This window comes from Lonchura striata, chromosome 1A (genome assembly GCF_050655825.1).
Source record: "Lonchura striata isolate lonStrDom1 chromosome 1A, ASM5065582v1, whole genome shotgun sequence".
NCBI classification, from domain to species: domain Eukaryota; kingdom Metazoa; phylum Chordata; class Aves; order Passeriformes; family Estrildidae; genus Lonchura; species Lonchura striata.
The window spans coordinates 32,730,020-32,746,953 of NC_140741.1; the positions used below are offsets into that span (position 1 = coordinate 32,730,020).

At 35.0% G+C, this 16,934-nt stretch overlaps 1 long non-coding RNA gene across 2 annotated transcripts in view; it reads right to left on the minus strand.

Moving 5' to 3' along the window:
• LOC146763432 (uncharacterized) overlaps positions 1 to 16,934 on the minus strand; it is a 189,910-nt gene continuing 172,976 nt past the window's right edge. For both annotated transcript variants that reach the window (XR_014952036.1, XR_014952035.1), the window contains exon 7: positions 1 to 16,934. This exon is cut by the window's right edge and continues 16,963 nt beyond it. This is a non-coding gene — a long non-coding RNA (uncharacterized LOC146763432).

The following is a 16,934-nucleotide window of genomic DNA, read 5'->3' on the forward strand; positions in this document are numbered from 1 at the left end:
AGTCACACTTTGAAAGAAAAATTAAGGACTACAAAAATCCTACAACTCCACACTGCAAATCAGACATAACATATGACAAAGCAACTGCTAGAGCCAGCAGGATGTCCAGGAGAGTTGTAGCTACATGTGATCTCTTCAAAGCTACATACTGCATGATTTTCCTATATACAGGGTAAAATCCATGAAGTTTCTTGCTTTATATCAGTAAGACTAAAAGCAAAAAAAAAATCTTGCATTCTTTGTCTAGAGACATCTAGGTGCAAAGACAGAACTTAGCTGACTGGGGTTAATCAGAGAGAAAATGATAAGCCATCAAAACAGAACTGAGCACCCACACCCACACAAGTACGCACACATGCTGGCCAAGTAAGACATTGATTCTCTCCAAAATAAATTGGTGTTTTGATGGTTGGTAGTCTGAAAACAAGCCATTGCATCTTAATATTCAACCTACCTTCATTTCAAACTATTATAAAAGTTTAGATACACATTGTACATATTACTCTGGTGTGGACACTACTTTACATAGAAATAATATTGTGCAGCCACATACTTATAATTTCCACAAGCTTGTAACAATCTTATGTCCTGGAATAAATATGGGTAGCATTTACAAAAGGTGTAAAAAAGGTAGTCTTTGTTCTAAATTTGACACATCCATTTCAATCCTTCTCCAGAGAATCTGTCTGTAAGCTACCCCTGAGTATACCTCTTCTTTGAAAGATACCTCAAGAGCTCAAACATATGTTTATAAATGCACAAAAGTCAGTATATTATGTCTAAAAACTCAGGAAAGAGTTCATTTCTGAGAGAAATCAAAGCATTTTTTTCTTGAGTTAAAAAAATATCAGTGTCACAAAGTCACTGTGCCAGAACCTTATCACATTTTCTGCTCTGCATGCATGACAAATATTGAACTATTGTGGTAAGTTACTTTTATTGAGCTACTTTTTTTTTCTAAATGAGCATATTATTAAATATAAAACCTATCCTTATAACTTCAGTATACGTAGCTCCTTAGAAAATAAATTTTTTTTAAATAACTTTTTATAACAGACAGATCTGCACTCTTATACAGAGGTATTAAAGTACTTCCATAAATTCCTTATCAAAAACTGTTTTCCCACTAATGAGAAGAGACTATGCAAGGCACAAATCTGGCTCTGGATATTGTACACCAAGCTGAAGTCAATTTGTCTCACTGGGGCAAGTGACTACCTGTTTTGAGGGAGCACCATCCCAAATGGGAGAACATGAACTGGACAAAATGGTAAGACGTGGTACACAAAGGACTAAATGGCTTCAGAATATGAAGCTACACTGTGAGAAAGCTTTCAGAGATGGAATAAATACCATTATCACTCAGCAAGTAAACTTTGGAGATTCAGTTTTTTACTGAAAATTGCTGCCCAGTTATTTTAAAAGTTTTCAAGTTCTTTTAAAAGTTTTCTATACCTTCTGATGTTTACATATTTCTACTGGAGTTCTCACACACTGTTCAAGTAAATAATGATTGTTTTGCATTCTTCTTTGTGGGAGGAGAGAATTGATAAGACAGTTAGTTTGACCAGTATGGTTAGAGAAGTAACAATTTCTTCCTCCAATCCACTGTGACTTTTAGAATTCTATATATTGCGAAGTCAGAAATAAAAGTTACTTCCTTTTACTCTTTTGATCTCAGTGTAAGTGCATGAGTTATTTTGTGTCATAGTGTGACAACAAATACTTGCAGTAAGAATGGTTTTACAGTCTGCCCAAAATTAGAGGAAATATTTAGCTGCTCCATGTATTCCAAATGAAGAGGAAGAACTTTCCCAAATTTTCTTCAGAAAAGGAGTTAACTACTCCTCTTGCCCTCACCACCATTTCCTTATTTCATTATGTGAGAATCTGATGCACTGAAACTTCCCTACCTAAATTGTATTAAGTTTCTTGTACTATAAACTCCTTTGAACAGTGATTAGCTATTCCAATATTTTCACTTGTAATAATCTATATCTGTTGGTCAGTTTTTGAATGTTTATATACTTAGAAGAGCATGTTTGGAATTAAAGTCTGTCTTTAAAAAAAGGCCAACATGAAAAATTAAATAAAAATGCAACTTCTCTATTTAACAGAACTAAAGTGCTTTGCAAAAAAAAAAAAAAAAAAAATGTTGATAGAATTACATGTTTTGAAGAGGAGAGGAAAGGAAATATCCTACCCAGAATCATGCAGCAAATCAATTATGAGCAGGGAATTGACCAAGCCATAACTGAAAAGACTGTTCACACTATATGTATAAAACAGACCTCTTTTTTAACTAATGGATTAGATTGATGAGAACCTTATGACAACATTTTAATTCTGTTGTTTAGAAACCATCTCCAAAATAAAAACATCTCATATTTCACAGAAGTATATAAGCGTTCAATACTTATACATAGTAGGATACTTGCTAGTCATGACTTAGCAAAAAAACAAAACATCAGTGTGTTACCAACACCATCCTCAATACAAACACAAAATACAACACTGTCACAACTACAGAAAAGAAATTTTCTCTACCCTAGCTGAAAACAGGACAGTAATGTAAAAGTCAATTCTGTTATGGACAAAGAGAGACAATTTTATTAAAATATAATGAAAAAAAATGGAGACCAATAACAGAGGTTGTCATTCAAACCCTAGCATACCAGAAAGAAAGAAAACAAACAAAAAGGAAAAGCAAAATAATTAGTTGAATGTCATCCCTTACTTTCATTTTCAGGTGAAACTATGGTCTGAGACTGTAACATATCTAGCATGGGTCCCTGCCAGGTAATAATTACCATTGACTCCATGATTCCAGAAGGCTGATCAATCTCTTTATTGTACTGTACTATACTATGCTTATTAAGAAATTCATTGCCCTCACAGACAGTCCAATACAGACAGACCAGATTGGTCTTTGAAATCCAAACACCATCACCACTGGCCAATTAAGAAATCATACATTGGTAAACAAATCTCCATAACACATTCCACATGTGCATTACAACAGGTGCAGCAGGTGAAGACAAGAATTTTTTATAATTTGTTTCTCTGATTTTCTTACAGCCTTCCCCTGAACAATGCCTGGGAAAGTTGTGTTCTGCTCTCTGCAGCCAGAGAATTGTGGCCACATATGACATGTTCAAACATAATGGAAAAGAAGAGGATTAATGTGGCAGAGGGGTAGATCCAGGTACCCTGAGTCTTATTAAAAAGAAAATAAACATGCAGAGTTGCAGTCTGACCTTATTAAGCAGGTGAGTGCTGTATTTCAGTCCATGGAGGGCTTTCTGAATCATGACAAGTGCAGCACATCTGTCAGTCTTTTCATGTTTCCCTTGAAGCTCTGTCTAGCAGCTGTTTTCCCCTGGCACTTCCTTCTGTACTTCATTCTCACATTCCTCCATCTCTTTTTTGTGTTGCCTTCTGGTCCTGTTGCCAGGCTTTCAGGAAAATCCTATTCTCTTGGTAAAGGTAGCGCAGAAACTGATGATTTCAGAAAATGCTTTTAATCTGAGGATATATACATAAATAAGCTTCTTTAAAAAGCTACCTCAAGAATTAAATATCAGTGTCCCTGTGATGAACATGGAAGTAAAGATATACATACTACTTTAAACTGAGAGGGAAATAGACTCTGTCTTTCAGACTTTATAGTTTGTATGAGTAGGAATGTAGCACATGACCCCAGGAATAAAAAGATTGATTCAAAAGTTACTAGAGTTTTAACAGTAAAGGGAAAGAAACAATTATGTGCATAGATAGACGGATGATAGATGAAAGATCAACAATTTTTTACTTATTTTACTCATTATATATTAATTATATAAAATGCTACATTATATTAATAGTTCTAAATTGTATGGTTTTTATTTTTTCCTAAAATCTAGCCAGTCATCAGAAATGAAACTCACCAGCACCGCTTACTTTCATTCTGATTACAAAAAGAAACAACGTAATACATGTTTGAATTTCTAACAATACATAGTTAACACTTGAAGAAAACAGGAAAACAGCTTTTTTTGTGAATTTAGAACATTATTTCCATATATTGAAGCAGAGAGAAAGCCATTTAAGGTCTAATAAGTAAATTCATAGGTATCATGTTAAACTGCTGGAAAGCTAAAGTTGTTAAGAGGTTAGATGTGTCAAGTAAATCGAATTATTCACTAACTTCCACATAAATGGATGCATACATCTCATACAAGACACTCATTTAAGCAAACCTGGAAAGAGAGGTGAGATACAAGAACAATGATATCAGTGCATTTCCACAGAATATGCAAAATACTTAGCATTTTTTATTTTTTTAATCACTGTCATGCATGCCTATTTTGCTTAATGTGCATCTGCCTTCTATGAAAACCATGAATATACTCCATTGTGAATCATATCCAGCACTAAATATTTTTGCCACTTTCCTCACTACATGCATACTATATGTGACAAGTTTTTCAGCTTGAGGAAGCCTTTCCCACCCTTCTTTGCTTCCCTTGGAAGGTTTTTAGTTTTGGGGGTTTTTTGCCTTTGGCCACACTCATATCCTCTTACTGTCAGGAACAATTTATACAGATTTATTCCAAGCATCCATAAGTGCCAGATCTAATCCATTACTTGAAAAAAAAATCTGTTATTAAAAATGTAGTGCGAGCATTCTTCTCATTTATGGGCTTGGTCAATTCCCTGCTTATAATTGATTTGCTGCATGATTCTGGGTAGGATACTTCCTTTCCTCCCCTCTTCAAAACAGATGTAATTATTCTTCTCCAGAAAGAATAGACAACCAGAACTTCTTGTAAGTGATAGCAAAACATGCACAGATCAATCTGTAACGACACTGAAAAGACCTATATGTCAAAAAATACAATCATCTTCAAGCTGCAGAAATATTAAACTAAACTGCATAAAAATTCATCTATTATATATGTTGAATTTATTTTCAAATTTCAGTGCCAAAAAACCCTTAATTATTTTAAAATACATCGAGGGGACTCAGTTTTCGTTGCTAAAAAAACAAGGATTGGTTCCAGCTGAGCATGTCTTACACTAATCACACTAAAATCAATTATAAAGAGTCCACTCTAAACGGAGAGCAAGATTCCTCAAATATCTAATTATGCTACATTTCAGATTCTGCTGTATCATTAGGAAACAAAACTGCTTTAGCTTTGTTTGCAAACCAACTGTTTGCACATGTACTGATACATTCTTCACAGATATGGACTGTTGTCATACCCTGAGCCTACCTGCAGTGCACCTACAGCACTGTGTAAGTGTGCTTTCAGTTTGAATATTCTGCTATCATGGCATGTGTTCACTAAATTCTTTCATAGCAACATTTTTTAGAATGAAACTAATAATTCTTTGCATGGGTTAGGGTTCTGAGTATGGCAGCAGGCCTAAATTTCCCTGGCCAGCCTCTATTGGAACCTCTGCCAACAGCTCCTGTCCATTGGCCCAGGAGAGCTGGACAGTCTGAGTAGCTTTGTAGAATTCATTTTTTAAATTGTTTTATGTCTTCTTCACTACTTTATATTCTTCTCAGGAAGAATTAGTGAAGGAAAACACATATCTGAAATTTTAAATTTCACATTTGACAACCATGAGTAGATAAAGAGAAATCACCAGGGTTTAAGGTTCTCAGAGAATATGACAGCTCTATAAGTACCTGAGTAATAGTCAACACTACTACTCATTTACTCCTATTATAACAGTATTTATTTTCTGTATGTATTCACCTTCAAGCAGGAACTTTCCAGAGAGCAGTTATGGCAAACTTTCATGAAGATGACCAGTGAGCTGGAGCATCTCAATTATGAAAGCAGTCTGAGAGAGCTGTGAGTGTTCAGTTTGGTCTAGAGAAGCCTTTGGGAAGTCTTCATTGTGGCCTTCAGCAAGAATAAGGAAAAAATGGCACTGTTAGGTTGCCTTTCCATTCACCCAGTATCAACTCAGTTTAAAATCACTACAAAAACATACATGGGCATGCTGCCTTATACAGCAAAGTAAAAAATGGACACAAATTTTCAATTTAAATTTATCTGTTTTGTTTAATTATTAGGTACTAGGAAAAACAGAAAGATGCTGGGAGCAGATTTTCTTTTTCATTTGTCCACAGAAGATAAAAGCTGTAAGTTCTTGCAATACCATGTGAACAGGATCCTCCTACACCAAGTCTTGTAAAACCTACAGATGAAAGAGTTTATTTTCCACCCCAAAGAATTTACGGTCTGGTTTTCCAATATTAAATTTGTGATAAAAAACAAGACAAATCTCAGCATAATAGCCCCAACATCAGTTCTCTGAGAGGTTAGATTTCTCACAGGAAAATTTTCACTAATAATTTAAAGAAGGCAGTGGTTTTTTTGAGTATTACAGAAAGTTCTTCCTAAATATGAGAGACAACATGAAAAAACTGTGAAGATAATAGAAAATTCCACACACAAGTGATCCAAGCTGACATCAGAGAAAGATGCTGCATGCAATTTGTCCTGGTGTGTGCACAGGGATAGTCCATGAACTGTCCTAATGATGATAATGCTTCATATATGTGTAATGGGAGAAGAGGTACATATCCAGAAATGAAAGCTGGATGAATACAATCTCAACACATTCAGGTTCCAATGAACCTCTTTATGACAGTTTTAGTCAGTTTGGCTATAAACACAGTGAGGAAAATCAGAATGTTTCAATAGCAATAAGGAAGGACAAACTTCAGACAATATAATATGTGACAAAATAAACATGTTCTGTCTACAATATCTCCTCTCCAACTTTCTTGTGTTCCCTACTACTTCTATACCTATAATTTTTTTGTTTGTTTTCTTCATAGGATCCAACTACACAGAAGACAGCTCTTTAATTCTGCAGGCAAACTTCTTTGATACATAACTTATAAGAAATGTAATTCCACATGGTAGTAACAAGTGCCAACTTCCAATTTTTAGAGAGGTGAGAACTCATAAGACCAAAAGCATCCTTCTAACAAATTGATAACACTTTATTTTCAGGAACTTCCTAAGTTGTTTATTCACATAGCACTACAATTTCCCCAAGCTGAAAAGTGAAAGAAAGCAATTCCTTCCATATGTCAGCATTTTAATAATCAATTAAGTTAACAAGAGCTCTGCCATCTGCACCTGATCCAGTGACAGAATAGCACTCCCAGAGGGGAAGCATCTTCAGCTTGCATTCACCTAAAGCACAACTAATTAAGAAGATAAGCAGAGGAATCAAAGGGAATGAAAGAACAAGGTAAACTCCCAGATGGAGGGAGGAAGCCGAGATGGAACTTTACCTGACCAGCAGGAAAACATTCACTCTGAGGTGTCTCACTGTAGAGAAATAAAACTTCAGACTTTTAGTAGTGGTAAAAGAGTAACTTCAGGCTGAATAAAAGGCCTCATTTACAAGAGCTGGCCATACACCAGTCAGAAGCATTTTTTTAAACTTAATAACAAATTTAAGCCTGACGAGGATACTCAAGAACAAAACACTGGTCCAAAGCTCAGAGTACCAGAGCTCAATTTGCTGCTCACCTGTAGGGATTTACTCAACTGTAATTCTGTATGTCCTACAATGGTGGATATAATGTTGTCTGACTCATCTATTGTACTCTTCAGACAAAAAAAAAAAATAAAACTCTTGAAAAAAAATAAGTATGCCTGAATCCAGGTATAGAGGAAAGGAGCAACAAATGATATCTGAGAAATCTCACTGATAATTCAGTTTATTGCCCTGGGCTGCCTTTTGACCCTACACCATTAGAAAAATAGCTGTGCATCTCCATTTTACATGGTCAATGAAGATGTTAGAGATGAGAATCCACTGACAGCAAAAATCCATAAATTACAGATTCCTTCTGTCTAGTGGCCTCTGTTGTGGTTCAGTGCAGTAGAATTGGAGAGCATTGGGCAAGCAGAGGAAGAAGCTGCTACACGGCCACAGTGAGCTGTGCCACATTTGGTGAGTGAGCTGAATATTTTGGAGAGCATGAGGGATGTAGAATTGGATGCAAGAGCAGACCCTGTGCACCTACCTGTACATGCTCCACACTGGCTGAGTTGAACTGACTGCCAGTAAACAGCCCTGGTAAGCTTTTAGCCTGGGCCAACTCACACTCCTCCAGATGGTCATGGTTCAGCACATGAGCAGCTCATCTGTACCTGTCCATTTTGGTGGTTGATACAAATACTGCCATAGGTGTAGGACATTTCCTTTATTCAGGAATATATCTGGACATATTGAATTTGCTAGTATAGAATATGCATTAAATGTACTTCACATCATCCAGTTCTCTCTTCCAAAAGACCAGAAAACCATAAGGACAATCAAAAATCCTTTATGAAAACTTTCTGAAAAGGATATCATCTCCAAGGCATCAAGAGTGGCAACTGGACCTCATGCTAACCACCAACCACAGCACTATTGGCTTGGCGCTCCTTAAGTTTTTTAGTGAATAAGTGCAGAAAGATTGAAGGTCTTGCTTCAAATCCAGGTGGCTTTAAGTTTCTGATGTATGTGAGGTCAAATCAGAGGTAGCATACTTCAGCTATATTTTGATCCAAAATTAATTCAGGTTTTGTACGCTCCTCACACTGATGACCACTGCCTCTTGGCTGTGGCTATAAGTGCCTTTATAGAACAAGGCAAACATCTTTCACCTCACCTAATTAGGATCTGTTGCATTAAACCATATGAGAGGGAAAAGGACTCTCATTTATCAAGACTTTACAAAAAAAAGAAAGAAGTTGCCTACATACTGAGATATATTGTTCCTAATTTGCAGTGTGACAAAACTAAGATAGATGACCAAAATAATTGAAAGACATGGATACTTTGACAGAAATTGTAGCCAAATAACATGTGGAGCCTTCTTGTGTTTTCTAAAAAGATGTGGCTATTAGATATTCAGAGCTCACCTTTCTCTAGTCAGCTGAGTTAAGGATAGAGAAAAACAGTTTGGAGAAAAAAAGCGGCAGCAGCAGCAAACAGCTGGTATTCAGCATATATTAAAAATATGTATTTCCCCCTGTAAAGGCCACATATACTTACAAATTCTACTATAACACAAACCAAGCACAGACAATGAGAAAAAAATCTTTCTGATATTTTAAACTCTTTACAGTGTCCAGGTAATATTTACAGGTCATTATATCTACAACTGGCCTTCAAATATGATTGTTCTAAGGTGAAAAAATTGTTTAAGATACCTGCATTTTTTTACAAATCATATCAAAGATTGTCAAATTATAATTGAAAACAGATGGCTCTGCCACACTTAAAGCCCGTGCTAAAGATTTTATGGCATAAAATCACAGATTAGGAAGAAAACTCCCTATTTCTGTAAATTTAAATTAATTATTCTGTAAATAAACATTTCTAGCTGTTTCAGCCTGAAAATATACATGACTATTCCTAAACTTAATTTTATTTTTATTCCATATACTCTTTAAAGTTCAACAGTCTATAATTTTTTTTTTAATCTGAGTATTTAATGTGAGTAGTTAATCTGAGTAGTTATAGCCTCAGCACTAAGGCAATGATTTGAATAGCAAACTTTGGCACTAAAAAAAGCCCCTTAATACCAAACTAAACTAATCCATTAAAAAACACAGAAGACTAATTTTCAATAAAATGTCTGTGATATTTAAACTCAGCTAAATTCTTTCCTCTGAGCTTTCAGTTGTTCTCCATGTAAAAGGAGTTTTTTGTTTAGATTCACAGGCAGACTTTAGATATACTCATGCCAGGGCAGCATCAACATGATTCTATTTAGTGAAGATGAGACCCAAAAACTTACTTACTTATCAAAACATATTTCTGCAATACAAAAGAGACAATTGTTTTCCAGTGAAATCTATCCCCAAATTCAATGCAGGACATGGTAGCAGACTATTGTCAGGTGACTGTTGTGCTAGACTGTTTTATGATTTGGAATATCTTGAGAAATCCCACATTAGCAATGGAAAATAGTAATCTTCCTTATTTTCCAGAGATAAAAAAATGCTAAATCTGAATTTATTTCTTTACCTGAAGTAATTTACTTGTCCTTTTTCAGCCTAGAACTTTTATTAGTGGTAACTTAATCTACCATCTACTTATAACCAAGGACTATTACTAGGATAAATATGTTAAATAAATCATCCTCTTAATTTAGACCTGTTCAGACTGAAAAGTCATTTTATAGTCTTGCAAATCAAATCTAAGTACAATCTCAGATGCTTTTAGAAATAATTTAGACATGGACATTTTCCATTCTAGCACCTCAAAAGAGTTAATACAGATTCTATTACTCTAGGTTGAAAGGCAGCACACAGCTGCAGTGAGTAAATCCTGTCTGCCGTCAGCCTGGAAATCTCCCATGTAAATGGGCCTTAGTCTTCTCTTTTATATTTTGCAAAACTTACACAATCTTTTCATCTTTTGCTATGTTAGAATATTAGCATGCCTCAATTCAAGTCTGAGGAGGTGGAAATTTAGGCAAGAGTGTATTGCCAGGGCTGTATGTAGCCTCTTTATTTTGCCATCCCACCTTAAACATACAATGTGGCAGGAAGACAAAAATTTGTCACCTTCTTCCCAAGAGTTTCCCTTCAGCAGCTCCACAAACTGGGGCTGTTCACTGAAATGAAAAGAAGACATGGGCAATACTGCAATATCCCAGAGATTCCATAGTAGACTATAACATCTGCCCAGTAATCTTAATGAGTTCACAGGTTGATCACTTGTCCCTGCAGCATGGTCTGCTATCACCCTGTCTGCAAAAGGTGGCAAACAGGTCACAAAAGAAACAGCAAATAACTGACTGACCTTTAGGACATCTGCTGCTGACTCCTTTTAGCTCAGTAAATAATGGAAAGGCATATGATTTACTAGAGATTTCTTAGGGAGTTACATTTATGAAAATGTCTGAAAGAGATAGATAGGAATGGGAGAGTAAGAACAGAAGATGAGTCCATCACTGGCAAATTGTTTAGATGTAAAAACAGGTTTCACGCTCCAGAAATTCTCTGTCCAAGAAAACTCTTTGCACATATTTATCAAACACATTATTAATTTATACAGATAAGCAGCCATCCAGAAAATGTCATTGGAACTATTGCTACTATTTTCCATATGGTGAGGATTGCTGGACATTTAATAATATTCTGACATATTTTTCCATTATTCTGACAAAATATGCTGAAGAACCTTTTACCATTTCAAAAAATAGAATGCATTTTATCACTCTTTTTAACATTAATTCACTGAGTTAAATTTGTGAAGCATATTGTCTGTAAAAACAAAGGTAGACAAGTATGAAATCACATGTCAGCCACAGGACCTAAATTCAGTGTGGATAGACAGTGATAATTCTGATTATGAACTTAATAATCCTCTAAAATATTTTTTAAATGGCAGACAAATCAAAAGGATGTAATTTTAGCTTATCAGCAACCAACAGCAGCACGATAGCTAAATTTAGCTATATGAATGCTAGTCCTGCTGCAAGTTTATGGTGCTTAAAGTTAATCATAAGACCTTGCAGCTGTATAATGTGAAGAACTATTCCTCAGAGGAGAGCAACAAAAAAAAAATTATTTTCAAGCAGTCAATGTGATAAACGTTGAAGGTTCTAAAATAAGATTTAACATAAGGGACTTGTCATATGCAACCTTCATGTTTGGCACCTAGACTTTTCTGGCCTTTCCCGTCATCTGAAAAGCATAAGCACTCACATTCTCCAATATCATGAGGCTCTAGCTGTCAAAAGACCCTATACTGAAACTAATTTCAAGTCATTTTAATCTGTAATTAACAATGACCACTCTAGCGTTCATATGCTTATGAAATCCAAATCCCCCAATAAGGTCTTCATCTTAGGTTTCTTCAGCTGACAGAACCTCTTCCAAAGCCTTTGCTGCATTTGGTCAGAAATCCAAATCAATAGGAAGAAAAACACAGGAAAATTTCTGTAGGTCATGCATCTCTAGGACAATTTTAACAATTTTCTTATGCAGAAAAAAAAAATCCCTAGAATTTAGGAGTAGTGTTTTTTTCAGCTCTGTTTGTAAGGGAAAAATATCTATCTGGCAACTGTGAGCAACTCAGGGTCCTTCCATGTTTACAGCAGTGGAGGTGTGTTGTATATTACAAATCAAACAAATATCAGGGGAATTCTGTGATGTATTTTCATTCTTACATAGCAAAGTATTGCAAGTGGTATATAATGAAGTTTCATGAAGCACAGTGTAAGCCCTGAAAGCTAGCAATTTTGTTGAAGGCAAGCAACATGACTAAGGAAGGGAAGACAATGTTAGACTTGGACTTAGACTTTGATCAATAATCTTTTCACCTTTAAAGTGCTGAGAAATTGAATCCAGCCATGCTTCCATTTCAACAGCAATTGTGCTTCATTTTCAGCCAAGTTGAAAGGCAACAAATATATCTGGAATATTACAGCGCTTATGCACATGTGATGGATAATCTTGACTTGCAGCCAGACACTCCCACAGCCACTTTCTAATTTCCCATTTTCAAAAAAAAGAGAAAAAAAAAACGTGAAAAAGCCCATGGCTCAAGACGAAGACTTGGAGATCAGCATCAAAGACAAAACAGACTTGATCCTGGAAAAATTATTTTATTTTATTTCTCATTACAATATACCTGGATAGCAAGAAACAGAAAAAACTAAATACCTTCCTCTCCTCCTTTTTTCCCCAGATCAATTTCATCCAGGTCCAAGTGGCTAATGGTGGCTGCAGTCAGCCCACAAGAGCTCCTTTCTGCTCATGCTTCCTCTCACTTTTCCCCTGCTATAATGTGCAGGCTGCAGTTCATGAACAGCTCCAATGTGGATCCTCAAAAGTTACTGACTACGCCTTCCTAGTGATGTGAATTATATGAATAGAAATTTATTGTAGTCAAATATGCTGTAGATAAAAAAAAATAAAGGAAAATGGAAAAAAAAATTAAATCCTGATATTTAGTTGAATGGGTCAACCTGACCTTGCAGAAAGTAGTGTTAGGAGAGAAAACTTGATGATAAATATATCTGAGAGAATGAAAGCCTGGGAAATGAACTCAGAATTGTGAGAAGCAGAATGCAGGGTACAGAATGAGGCAGTAGGTGACACTTCAGCTAGCTGGACACAGCATTCACCCAAAAGACAACTGCTATTGACGTGGTCTGTGTGAAAAAGGAACTGGCAACCATTTGAGGAAGTGTCAGTGACAAATTCATTCCCTTAGATAAAGCAGTAAGGCACTTCAAAGAAGAAAGATTAATAGACCATGGTGGGAAAGGCACAGAGGCCACTGATGCTGAATTTTAGTTTAGTTGAGTGTGCTCACATAAATGGTTGCATAAGGAGTTCCAGCAAGGGCTTTGTGTGAGATGAATGTTAGATTTCTGTAATAAGGAGTGCCTCCTCCTTTGTCTGTGCATGTCTCCCGTCTTTTTCCTTCCTTTTCTATTTGATATAATAACAAATTAGATAAAAATAAGTTATTTCCCTTTTCCAAATAGTAAAAAAGATATTAATTTCTTACATTTCATACAAAAAATAAGACGTTTATGCAATATCTTCAAACTAACACTCTTGTATTTTTTCTTCCCATTATTCTGTTGGCTTGTCAATTTACTCTACAACTACAATGGCTGGGGGTTCATCTCCTGCTCTGTTTGGACTTTTGTGCAGAAGAAACTGAGCACTCAAGTAGAAAACCAATATCAGATTTGTAGTCGGCAAATTTCATCTAACCCAAAACAGCCACTGCCTTGGTCTTCCAAAACATTTATGTGTAAACAGTATCTAATGCATTCTCCAAATGATTGAGTAGTTCTTTAGTGGAATTTAGTTAGTGGATGTGTTGCATTCCCTCTAACTCATGCACAGCTTTCAGCAAAGCAGAGGGAAAGGACTTCATGCTATTTTTAGGTAAGACCAGAAATAAAAGTGTGTCTTCTGTTATGTGTTTTAACACATGCATTCACAGCCAGGTATGCTGATCACAAGGCTACAAAAATAAGTCATTTTAATAAATTAACTTTTCAGACAATTAAGAGAACAGGCTCACAGCAAATAATCAAAGTTATTAGAAGTGACATTCTTTAAATAAAATATTAAGAGACCTTCAAAAAACTGGCATTCAGTAATGTTGTTCACAAAAATGCCCTTGACACATTTCTCAGTCACGATTATCAAGAGAAAACCTCATTTACATGCTCAGTAGGTGATGAATCATATCTTTTATTACTTTCAAACAATATAAATAGTTATTGCTATTTATTCAGTGCAATTCTAATCTCTTTTTCATAGGAAAACATTTTTAATATGCTTTATAAATATATTGTAATGCCAGGTGTTGCCTGAAGTGTCAAAATGCTCAGTAGATGTAATATGATGACTGCCTTAAAAATTGTTTTGTAAATATTATGGGTTCTATCAGGACAGGGAAAATGTAGCTATCAAGCTATTTAGCAAATATCTATTTTTACTGCTGTTTAGCAATTAAATATTTTGAAAAGGCTTTTAGATATTTCTGTTAAATTTTAAATTTCTGTGATAACTGATTGCTTTCTCAATTTCAGCAATTTAATAACTAAATTTAATGTGTTAGATAATTCCAAATAATTAAATATATGTTCATTTTCAGGACCAAAATCAGTAGCCTGAAGTGTCTGTCCTGAATATTGAATATCTTAAGGCACCATAAGATATATACTAGCATTGATATAGTCAAATGGAAGTTACAAGAAGGACAGTGTTAAATGGAAAAGCATATGAGTGATTTTAAATAGCCTTCTGGAACTTAATTTAGAAAACTTCTGACTTTTTATTATAATTATTTTTAGCATCCTCTCATTTACTTCCTGCTTCCTTCAATCTGAAAATGCAATCAAGAAGCTCATCACAAGCAACAATTAGTTTATGTAGGATCTTGAAAAATTAAGCTATTGCTGGCCTACAGCTACAGTGCTCTAATTCCAGATACACTCATGTGAGGGTACTATAATTAAAAACAGAGAGTAGAGAGTGTAAAAACAATGCTCAGTCACACTATAAAATATGTCTTCAGTAGCTACTGAAGAGGCACACGTTTATAATCACAGCAAATTAATAAGAATCTAAAAATAGTTGTGCTTGTTTCCTGCACATAGTGCATTGCGCATCACTAATAACAAATTTTCACACTGTGTTGCAGGTCACTGATAAATTAGGTATAAACATTCTGTCCTTCTGAATAGATTTGTTTATCATTAACTACATGAATGCTTTTCCACATGACTCTTAATCAGGAGTTAAGAAAACTGTGCTGAGGAGTTATCACATCTAATCCAATATATAAAATCAGTGTTATAAAATCATTATAAAAGAAATACATTCTTCAAGTTTATCACTTTATTGACATTGATTTATTACAAAATTTCATTATACAGAATGTTTTATTTTTGTATGTCACAGTCCAAACTTAGAGTGTAAATAAAACCACAGCAAAAAAAGATGTTTTCTAAATGATTCCCTTTGACACAATTGAAGAGTCCTTTAAAATACCCAAGCTAGACTTTCTACTAAAATAAGAATACCCAGTTTTATTTAAACATCTGGTATTTATAGAGTTCTAAAGGTGACCGTGGATTGGAGGATGGAATTACCACCTCTCCAACTACACTGGTCTAAAGATCAATCAATCACTTCTCTCCACCTACAGGGAAATATGTAAACTATTCTATTTATACATGAAATTGTGTGGGAACTCTGACTCTCAAATATGCAAACATTATCATAAGGCTAAAGAAGTTCTATGAGAACTTTAAAACTTTCAAAAGAACTATAAAAGAAAACGTAACATTTTAAAAATCAGGGCAACAATAAGAAGCATGGAGGCCTTTTAAAAAGAGCCTTAAATTTACTGAAAAAGGTTTACTGCAGTGGGCTATAAGTCTAGATGAAATGTAGAAGGGTAATTGCATGTGTCACATTCACGTTATTTCACTCAGCACCACCCATTATTAGATACCTCCTCCACTGAGCAATGCCCCTTAATAGTTACTAGCGGGTTTTAATCTTCCTGACTGCTGTCATGGATAAAGATTTTTTTCTTCAGAAACTCTAGATGATTCTCAATAAAAAAAACATAATAAAAAAGCAACATTGATAAACTTCTTTGAAGGAAGAGCAAATTTGGTGAAAATTTTGCCTAGCAAGGAATATAGGTGTAGTCTGAAAGTACATTTCTGGTGTGGGATTGAACAGAATTCTCCTGCCACATCATCATTCCTGCAGAACTGAAACAAAATGCCTCATGCGACAGACCTGTCTGATAGCATTTCTTTCAAATTTTTCTTCTGGAGTGAGGTCTGCCTGTATTAAGAGAAAGTGTTTTTTAAATTTCAAAAAAAAAAATTGAATTGATAGATTTTTTCCTCCATTTCAATTGTTGCCTGTCCTTCTGTAACATATGGTATCATAGCATCACAAAAAATTCATCAAAATATAAGGCCTACAAGCAGATATGGTCCTCTGACAGCTCTCTTATACCCAGATTTCTGGTAGCAAAAGAACAGGGCCATTCTTGACTTATAACTATGGTATTAAATGACAAGGTTTTGAGATAAATTATCTATACAGGTTATATGAGCTGAAAACTGAGTTGAGATTTAAGATTTTCTCAGGCTGAGGAGATGAGAGCTTCAATAGCAAATGAAAACACCTTTCTGATAAGTGTGTCTGTGCCAATCATCAGACTCTTCTCAGAATTAACAAAATTGCCAGTCTTTCTGTATAGAACAAGTTAAACATAACAGAATAGCTTCAGACTTTGAATGGCATGGAAATATATTCCAGTTTAAAATGACACTTGAGATTTTATCACACAAATCATATGACTTTCTTTAAAGTCAAAAAGCACACTGATAAAACTAAACAGAAAGGGAA